This window comes from Dermacentor silvarum, chromosome 1, assembly GCF_013339745.2.
Source record: "Dermacentor silvarum isolate Dsil-2018 chromosome 1, BIME_Dsil_1.4, whole genome shotgun sequence".
Lineage (NCBI taxonomy): Eukaryota > Metazoa > Arthropoda > Arachnida > Ixodida > Ixodidae > Dermacentor > Dermacentor silvarum.
The window spans coordinates 420773751-420783754 of NC_051154.1; positions in this window are offsets into that span (position 1 = coordinate 420773751).

Consider the following 10004-nt stretch of genomic DNA (forward strand, 5'->3'; position numbering starts at 1 on the left):
GCGTAGGCCGGAATACCGCTACACAGATGGACTTTCAAAGATTTGTTGGCGAGTTGAAGTTTCGATTTCCGGTGTTGTGAACTACGCAGCCAAATCCACAGTGACAGGTGAGGCCTCGAGCTACGCCCTATTTTTTTCTGCAGCATTGGGCAAGGCGGCCCCGCTGGCATGCGGCCTTGTAATAATCTGCTCCTTTTCGTTCTGCAGATTCTAGCCTTGTGCACAATCCTGTAAACAGACGGATGGTCACCTGAAGACCTGCTGCCTGTGACACTCCAAGTTGAAACCAGCGAGCGTAGGCCGGAATACCGCTGCACAGATGGACTTTCAAAGATTTGTTGGCCAGTTGAAGTTTGCATTTCCGGTGATGTGAACTACGCAGCCAAATCCACAGTTACAGGCGAGGCCTCGAGCTACGCCCCCAGTTTTTTATGCGGCATTGGGGAAGGCGGCCCCGCTGGCACGAGGCCGTGTAATAATCTGCTCCTCTTCGTTTTGCAGATCCTTGCCTTGTGCACAGTCCTGTCAAAAGACGGATGGTCATCAGAAGACCTGCTGCCTGTGAAACTCCATCTTGAAACCAGCGAGCGTAGGCCGGAATACCGCTGCACAGATGTACTTTCAAAGATTTCTTGGGCAGTTGAAGTTTCGATTTGCGGTGTTGTGGACTTCGCAGCCAAATCGACAGTGACAGGCGAGGCCTCGAGCTACGCCCTAGCTTTTTCTGCGGCATTCGGCTAGGCGGCACCGCTGGCATGTGGCCACTGTGATAATCTGCTCCTCTTCGTTCTGCAGATCCTTGCCTTGTGCATAGTCCGGTCAACAGATGGATGGTCACCAGAAGACCTGCTGCCTGTGACACTCCAAGTTGAAACCAGCGAGCGTAGGCCGGAATAGCGCTGCACAGATGGACTTTCAAAGATTTGTTGGCCAGTTGAAGTTTCCATTTCCGGTGTTGTGAACTACGCAGCCAGATCCACAGTGACAGGTGAGGCCTCGAGCTACGCCCTATTTTTTTCTGCAGCATTGGGCAAGGCGGCCCCGCTGGCATGCGGCCATGTATAATCTGCTCCATTTCGTTCTGCAGATTCTAGCCTTGTGCACAATCCTGTAAACAGATGGATGGTCACCTGAAGACCTGCTGCCTGTGACACTCCAAGTTGAAACCAGCGAGCGTAGGCCGGAATACCGCTGCACAGATGGACTTTCAAACATTTGTTGGCCAGTTGAAGTTTGCATTTCCGGTGATGTGAACTACGCAGCCAAATCCACAGTTACAGGCGAGGCCTCGAGCTACGCCCCCAGTTTTTTATGCGGCATTGGGGAAGGCGGCCCCGCTGGCATGTGGCCATGTAATAATCTGCTCCTCTTCGTTTTGCAGATCCTTGCCTTGTGCACAGTCCTGTCAAAGGACGGATGGTCACCAGAAGACCTGCTGCCTGTGACACTCCAAGTTGAAACCAGCGCGCGTAGGCCGGAATACCGCTGCACAGATGGAATTTCAAAGATTTGTTGGCCAGTTGAAGTTTCCATTTCCGGTGTTGTGAACTACGCAGCCAAATCGACCGTGACAGGCGAGGCGTCGAGCTACGTCTCCAGCTTCTTCGGCGGCATTGTGCAAGGCGGCCCCGCTGGCATGAGGACACGTAATAATCTGCTCCTCTTCGTACTGCAGATCCTTGCCTTATGCATGGACCTGTCAACAGACGAAAGGCAGCCAGAAGACCTGCTGCCTGTGACACTCCAAGTTGAAACCAGCGCGCGTAGGCCGGAATACCGCTGCACAGATGGACTTTCAAAGATTTGTTGACAGTTGAAGTTTCCATTTCCGGTGTTGTGAACTACGCAACCAAATCGACCGTGACAGGCGAGGCCTCGAGCTACGTCTCCAGCTTTTTCTGCGGCATTGGGCAATGCGGCACCACTGCCATGCGGCCACGTAATAATCTGCTCCTCTTCGTTCTGCAGATCCTTGCCTTGTGCACGGACCTGTAAACTGACGGATGGCCACCGGAAGACCTACTGCCTGTGACACTCCAGTTGAAACCAGCGAGCGTAGGCCGGAATACCGCTGCACAGATGGACTTTCTAAGATTTGTTGGCCAGTTGAAGTTTCGATTTCCGGTGTTGTGAACTACGCAGCCAAATCCACTGTGACAGGCGGGGCCTCGAGCTACGCGCCCAGCTTCTTCTGCGGCATTGGGCTAGGTGGCACCGCTGCCATGCGGCCACGTAATAATCTGCTCCTCTTCGTTTTGCAGATCCTTGCCTTGTGCACAGTCCTGTCAAAAGACGGATGGTCACCAGAAGACCTGCTGCCTGTGACACTCCAAGTTGAAACCAGCGTGCGTAGGCCGGAATACTGCTGCACAGATGGACTTTCAAAGATTTGTTGGCCAGTTGAAGTTTCCATTTCCGGTGTTGTGAACTACGCAGCCAAATTGACCGTGACAGGCGAGGCCTCGAGCTACGCCCCCAGTTTTTTCTGCGGCATTGGGCAAGGCGGCCCCGCTAGGCACGCGGCCACGTAATAATCTGCTCCTCTTCGTTTTGCAGATCCTTGCCTTGTGCACAGTCCTGTCAAAAGACGGATGGTCACCAGAAGACCTGCTGCCTGTGACACTCCATGTTGAAACCAGCGCGCGTCGGCCGGAATACCAGTGCACAGATATACTTTAAAGGATTTCTTCGCCAGTTGAAGTTCCGATTTCCGGTGTTGTGGACTACGCAGCCAAATCGACAGTGACAGGCGAGGCCTCTAGCTACGCCCCCAGCTTTTTCTGCGGCATTGGGCAAGGCGGCACCGCTGGCATGTGGCCACGTGATAATCGGCTCCTCTTCGTTCTGCAGATCCTTGCCTTGTGCACGGACCTGTAAAGTGACGGATGGCCACCGGAAGACCTACTGCCTGTGACACTCCAAGTTGAAACCAGTGAGCGTATGACGGAATATGACTGCACAGATGGACTTTCAAAGATTTGTTGGCCAGTTGAAGTTTCGATATCCGGTGTTGTGAACTACGCAGCCAAATCGACAGTGACAGGCGAGGCCTCGAGCTACGCCCCCAGCTTTTTCTGCGGTACTATGAAAGGCGGCCCCGCTGGCTTGCGGCCACTTAATAATCTGCTCCTCCTTGTTCTGCAGAACGTTGCCTTGTGCAAAGTCCGGTCAACAGACGAATGGTCACCAGAAGACCTGCTGCCTGTGACACTCCATGTTGAAACCAGCGAGCGTAGGCCGGAATACCGCTGCACAGATGTACTTTGAAAGATTTGTTGGCCAGTTGAAGTTTCAATTTCCGGTGTTGTGAACTACGCAGCCAAATCCACAGTGACAGGCGAGGCCTCGAGCTGCGCCCCCAGCTTTTTCTGCGGCATTATGAAAGGCTGCCCCGCTGGCTTGCGGCCACTTTATAATCTGCTCCTCTTCGTTCTGCAGATCCTTGCCTTGTGCATAGTCCGGTCAACAGATGGATGGTCACCAGAAGACCTGCTGCCTGTGACACTCCATGTTGAAACCAGCGAGCGTAGGCCGGAATACCGCTACACAGATGGACTTTCAAAGATTTGTTGGCGAGTTGAAGTTTCGATTTCCGGTGTTGTGAACTACGCAGCCAAATCCACAGTGACAGGTGAGGCCTCGAGCTACGCCCTATTTTTTTCTGCAGCATTGGGCAAGGCGGCCCCGCTGGCATGCGGCCTTGTAATAATCTGCTCCTTTTCGTTCTGCAGATTCTAGCCTTGTGCACAATCCTGTAAACAGACGGATGGTCACCTGAAGACCTGCTGCCTGTGACACTCCAATTTGAAACCAGCGAGCGTAGGCCGGAATACCGCTGCACAGATGGACTTTCAAAGATTTGTTGGCCAGTTGAAGTTTGCATTTCCGGTGATGTGAACTACGCAGCCAAATCCACAGTTACAGGCGAGGCCTCGAGCTACGCCCCCAGTTTTTTATGCGGCATTGGGGAAGGCGGCCCCGCTGGCACGCGGCCGTGTAATAATCTGCTCCTCTTCGTTTTGCAGATCCTTGCCTTGTGCACAGTCCTGTCAAAAGACGGATGGTCATCAGAAGACCTGCTGCCTGTGAAACTCCATCTTGAAACCAGCGAGCGTAGGCCGGAATACCGCTGCACAGATGGACTTTCAACGATTTGTTGGCCAGTTGAAGTTCGCATTTCCGGTGATGTGAACTACGTAGCCAAATCCACAGTTACAGGCGAGGCCTCGAGCTACGCCCCCAGTTTTTTCTGCGGCATTGGGCAAGGCGGCCCCGCTGGCATGCGGCCACGTAATAATCTGCTCCTCTTCGTTTTGCAGATCCTTGCCTTGTGCACAGTCCTGTCAAAAGACGGATGGTCACCAGAAGACCTGCTGCCTGTGACACTCCAAGTTGAAACCAGCGCGCGTCGGCCGGAATTCCAGTGCACAGATGTACTTTCAAAGATTTCTTGGGCAGTTGAAGTTTCGATTTGCGGTGTTGTGGACTTCGCAGCCAAATCGACAGTGACAGGCGAGGCCTCGAGCTACGCCCTAGCTTTTTCTGCGGCATTCGGCTAGGCGGCACCGCTGGCATGTGGCCACGTGATAATCTGCTCCTCTTCGTTCTGCAAATCCTTGCCTTGTGCACGGACCTGTAAACTGACGGATGGCCACCGGAAGACCTACTGCCTGTGACCCACCAAGTTGAAACCAGTGAGCGTATGCCGGAATATCACTGCACAGATGGACTTTCAAAGATTTGTTGGCCAGCTGAAGTTTCCATTTCCGGTGTTGTGAACTACGCAGCCAAATCCACAGTGACAGGCGAGGCCTCGAGCTGCGCCCCCAGCTTTTTCTGCGGCATTATGAAAGGCTGCCCCGCTGGCTTGCGGCCACTTTATAATCTGCTCCTCTTCGTTCTGCAGATCCTTGCCTTGTGCATAGTCCGGTCAACAGATGGATGGTCACCAGAAGACCTGCTGCCTGTGACACTCCATGTTGAAACCAGCGAGCGTAGGCCGGAATACCGCTACACAGATGGACTTTCAAAGATTTGTTGGCGAGTTGAAGTTTCGATTTCCGGTGTTGTGAACTACGCAGCCAAATCCACAGTGACAGGTGAGGCCTCGAGCTACGCCCTATTTTTTTCTGCAGCATTGGGCAAGGCGGCCCCGCTGGCATGCGGCCTTGTAATAATCTGCTCCTTTTCGTTCTGCAGATTCTAGCCTTGTGCACAATCCTGTAAACAGACGGATGGTCACCTGAAGACCTGCTGCTTGTGACACTTCAAGTTGAAACCAGCGAGCGTAGGCCGGAATACCGCTGCACAGATGGACTTTCAAAGATTTGTTGGCCAGTTGAAGTTTGCATTTCCGGTGATGTGAACTACGCAGCCAAATCCACAGTTACAGGCGAGGCCTCGAGCTACGCCCCCAGTTTTTTATGCGGCATTGGGGAAGGCGGCCCCGCTGGCATGTGGCCATGTAATAATCTGCTCCTCTTCGTTTTGCAGATCCTTGCCTTGTGCACAGTCCTGTCAAAGGACGGATGGTCACCAGAAGACCTGCTGCCTGTGACACTCCAAGTTGAAACCAGCGCGCGTAGGCCGGAATACCGCTGCACAGATGGAATTTCAAAGATTTGTTGGCCAGTTGAAGTTTCCATTTCCGGTGTTGTGAACTACGCAGCCAAATCGACCGTGACAGGCGAGGCGTCGAGCTACGTCTCCAGCTTCTTCGGCGGCATTGTGCAAGGCGGCCCCGCTGGCATGAGGACACGTAATAATCTGCTCCTCTTCGTACTGCAGATCCTTGCCTTATGCATGGACCTGTCAACAGACGAAAGGCAGCCAGAAGACCTGCTGCCTGTGACACTCCAAGTTGAAACCAGCGCGCGTAGGCTGGAATACCGCTGCACAGATGGACTTTCAAAGATTTGTTGACAGTTGAAGTTTCCATTTCCGGTGTTGTGAACTACGCAGCCAAATCGACCGTGACACGCGAGGCCTCGAGCTACGTCCCCAGCTTTTTCTGCGGCATTGGGCAAGGCGGCACCCGCTGCATGCGGCCACGTAATAATCTGCTCCTCTTCGTTCTGCAGATCCTTGCCTTGTGCACAGTACCTGTCAAATGACGGATGGTCACCAGAAGACCTGCTGCCTGTGACACTCCCAGTTGAAACCAGCGAGCGTAGGCCGGAATACCGCTGCACAGATGGACTTTCTAAGATTTGTTGGCCAGTTGAAGTTTCCATTTCCGGTGTTGTGAACTACGCAGCCAAATCCACAGTGACAGGCGAGGCCTCGAGCTACGCCCCAGCTTTTTCTGCGGCATTGGGCTAGCGGCCCCGCTGGCATGCGGCCACGTAATAATCTGCTCCTCTTCGTTTTGCAGATCCTTGCCTTGTGCACAGTCCTGTCAAAAGACGGATGGTCACCAGAAGACCTGCTGCCTGTGACACTCCAAGTTGAAACCAGCGTGCGTAGGCCGGAATACTGCTGCACAGATGGACTTTCAAAGATTTGTTGGCCAGTTGAAGTTTCCATTTCCGGTGTTGTGAACTACGCAGCCAAATTGACCGTGACAGGCGAGGCCTCGAGCTACGCCCCCAGTTTTTTCTGCGGCATTGGGCAAGGCGGCCCCGCTGGCACGCGGCCACGTAATAATCTGCTCCTCTTCGTTTTGCAGATCCTTGCCTTGTGCACAGTCCTGTCAAAAGACGGATGGTCACCAGAAGACCTGCTGCCTGTGACACTCCATGTTGAAACCAGCGCGCGTCGGCCGGAATACCAGTGCACAGATATACTTTAAAGGATTTCTTGGCCAGTTGAAGTTCCGATTTCCGGTGTTGTGGACTACGCAGCCAAATCGACAGTGACAGGCGAGGCCTCTAGCTACGCCCCCAGCTTTTTCTGCGGCATTGGGCAAGGCGGCACCGCTGGCATGTGGCCACGTGATAATCGGCTCCTCTTCGTTCTGCAGATCCTTGCCTTGTGCACGGACCTGTAAAGTGACGGATGGCCACCGGAAGACCTACTGCCTGTGACACTCCAAGTTGAAACCAGTGAGCGTATGACGGAATATGACTGCACAGATGGACTTTCAAAGATTTGTTGGCCAGTTGAAGTTTCGATATCCGGTGTTGTGAACTACGCAGCCAAATCGACAGTGACAGGCGAGGCCTCGAGCTACGCCCCCAGCTTTTTCTGCGGTACCATGAAAGGCGGCCCCGCTGGCTTGCGGCCACTTAATAATCTGCTCCTCCTTGTTCTGCAGAACGTTGCCTTGTGCAAAGTCCGGTCAACAGACGAATGGTCACCAGAAGACCTGCTGCCTGTGACACTCCATGTTGAAACCAGCGAGCGTAGGCCGGAATACCGCTGCACAGATGTACTTTGAAAGATTTGTTGGCCAGTTGAAGTTTCAATTTCCGGTGTTGTGAACTACGCAGCCAAATCTACAGTGACAGGCGAGGCCTCGAGCTGCGCCCCCAGCTTTTTCTGCGGCATTATGAAAGGCTGCCCCGCTGGCTTGCGGCCACTTATAATCTGCTCCTCTTCGTTCTGCAGATCCTTGCCTTGTGCATAGTCCGGTCAACAGATGGATGGTCACCAGAAGACCTGCTGCCTGTGACACTCCATGTTGAAACCAGCGAGCGTAGGCCGGAATACCGCTACACAGATGGACTTTCAAAGATTTGTTGGCGAGTTGAAGTTTCGATTTCCGGTGTTGTGAACTACGCAGCCAAATCCACAGTGACAGGTGAGGCCTCGAGCTACGCCCTATTTTTTTCTGCAGCATTGGGCAAGGCGGCCCCGCTGGCATGCGGCCTTGTAATAATCTGCTCCTTTTCGTTCTGCAGATTCTAGCCTTGTGCACAATCCTGTAAACAGACGGATGGTCACCTGAAGACCTGCTGCCTGTGACACTCCAAGTTGAAACCAGCGAGCGTAGGCCGGAATACCGCTGCACAGATGGACTTTCAAAGATTTGTTGGCCAGTTGAAGTTTGCATTTCCGGTGATGTGAACTACGCAGCCAAATCCACAGTTACAGGCGAGGCCTCGAGCTACGCCCCCAGTTTTTTATGCGGCATTGGGGAAGGCGGCCCCGCTGGCACGCGGCCGTGTAATAATCTGCTCCTCTTCGTTTTGCAGATCCTTGCCTTGTGCACAGTCCTGTCAAAAGACGGATGGTCATCAGAAGACCTGCTGCCTGTGAAACTCCATCTTGAAACCAGCGAGCGTAGGCCGGAATACCGCTGCACAGATGGACTTTCAAAGATTTGTTGGCCAGTTGAAGTTCGCATTTCCGGTGATGTGAACTACGTAGCCAAATCCACAGTTACAGGCGAGGCCTCGAGCTACGCCCCCAGTTTTTTCTGCGGCATTGGGCAAGGCGGCCCCGCTGGCATGCGGCCACGTAATAATCTGCTCCTCTTCGTTTTGCAGATCCTTGCCTTGTGCACAGTCCTGTCAAAAGACGGATGGTCACCAGAAGACCTGCTGCCTGTGACACTCCAAGTTGAAACCAGCGCGCGTCGGCCGGAATTCCAGTGCACAGATGGACTTTCAAAGATTTGTTGGCCAGTTGAAGTTTCGATTTCCGGTGTGTGGACTACGCAGCCAAATCCGACAGTGACAGGCGAGGCCTCGAGCTACGCCCCCTAGCTTTTTCTGCGGCATTGGCAGGCGGCCCCGCTGGCATGCTGGCCACGTAATAATCTGCCTCCTCTTCGTTTTGCAGATCCTTGCCTTGTGCACAGTCCTGTCAAAGACGGATGGTCACCAGAAGACCTGCTGCCTGTGACACTCCAAGTTGAAACCAGCGAGCGTATGCCGGAATATCCGCTGCACAGATGGACTTTTCAAAGATTTGTTGGCCAGTTGAAGTTTCCATTTCCGGTGTTGTGAACTACGCAGCCAAATCCGACAGTGACAGGCGAGGCCTCGAGCTACGCCCCCAGCTTTTTCTGCGGCATTGGGCAATGCGGCCCCGCTGGCATGCGCCACTTTAATAATTGCTCCTCTTCGTTCTGCAGATCCTTGCCTTGTGCACAGTACCGTCAAAGATGGATGGTCACCAGAAGACCTGCTGCCTGTGACACTCCATGTTGAAACCAGCGAGCGTAGGCCGGAATACCGCTACCCAGATGGACTTTCAAAGATTTGTTGGCGAGTTGAAGTTTCGATTTCCGGTGTTGTGAACTACGCAGCCAAATCCACAGTGACAGGTGAGGCCTCGAGCTACGCCCTATTTTTTTCTGCAGCATTGGGCAAGGCCGCCTCGCTGGCATGCGGCCTTGTAATAATCTGCTCCTTTTCGTTCTGCAGATTCTAGCCTTGTGCACAATCCTGCAAACAGACGGATGGTCACCTGAAGACCTGCTGCTTGTGACACTTCAAGTTGAAACCAGCGAGCGTAGGCCGGAATACCGCTGCACAGATGGACTTTCAAAGATTTGTTGGCCAGTTGAAATTTGCATTTCCGGTGATGTGAACTACGCAGCCAAATCCACAGTTACAGGCGAGGCCTCGAGCTACGCCCCCAGTTTTTTATGCGGCATTGGGGTAGGCGGCCCCGCTGGCATGTGGCCATGTAATAATCTGCTCCTCTTCGTTTTGCAGATCCTTGCCTTGTGCACAGTCCTGTCAAAGGACGGATGGTCACCAGAAGACCTGCTGCCTGTGACACTCCAAGTTGAAACCAGCGCGCGTCGGCCGGAATACCAGTGCACAGATGTACTTTCAAAGATTTCTTGGGCAGTTGAAGTTTCGATTTGCGGTGTTGTGGACTTCGCAGCCAAATCGACAGTGACAGGCGAGGCCTCGAGCTACGCCCTAGCTTTTTCTGCGGCATTCGGCTAAGCGGCACCGCTGGCATGTGGCCACGTGATAATCTGCTCCTCTTCGTTCTGCAGATCCTTGCCTTGTGCATAGTCCGGTCAACAGACGGATGGTCATCAGAAGACCTGCTGCCTGTGAAACTCCAAGTTGAAACCAGCGAGCGTAGGCCGGAATACCGCT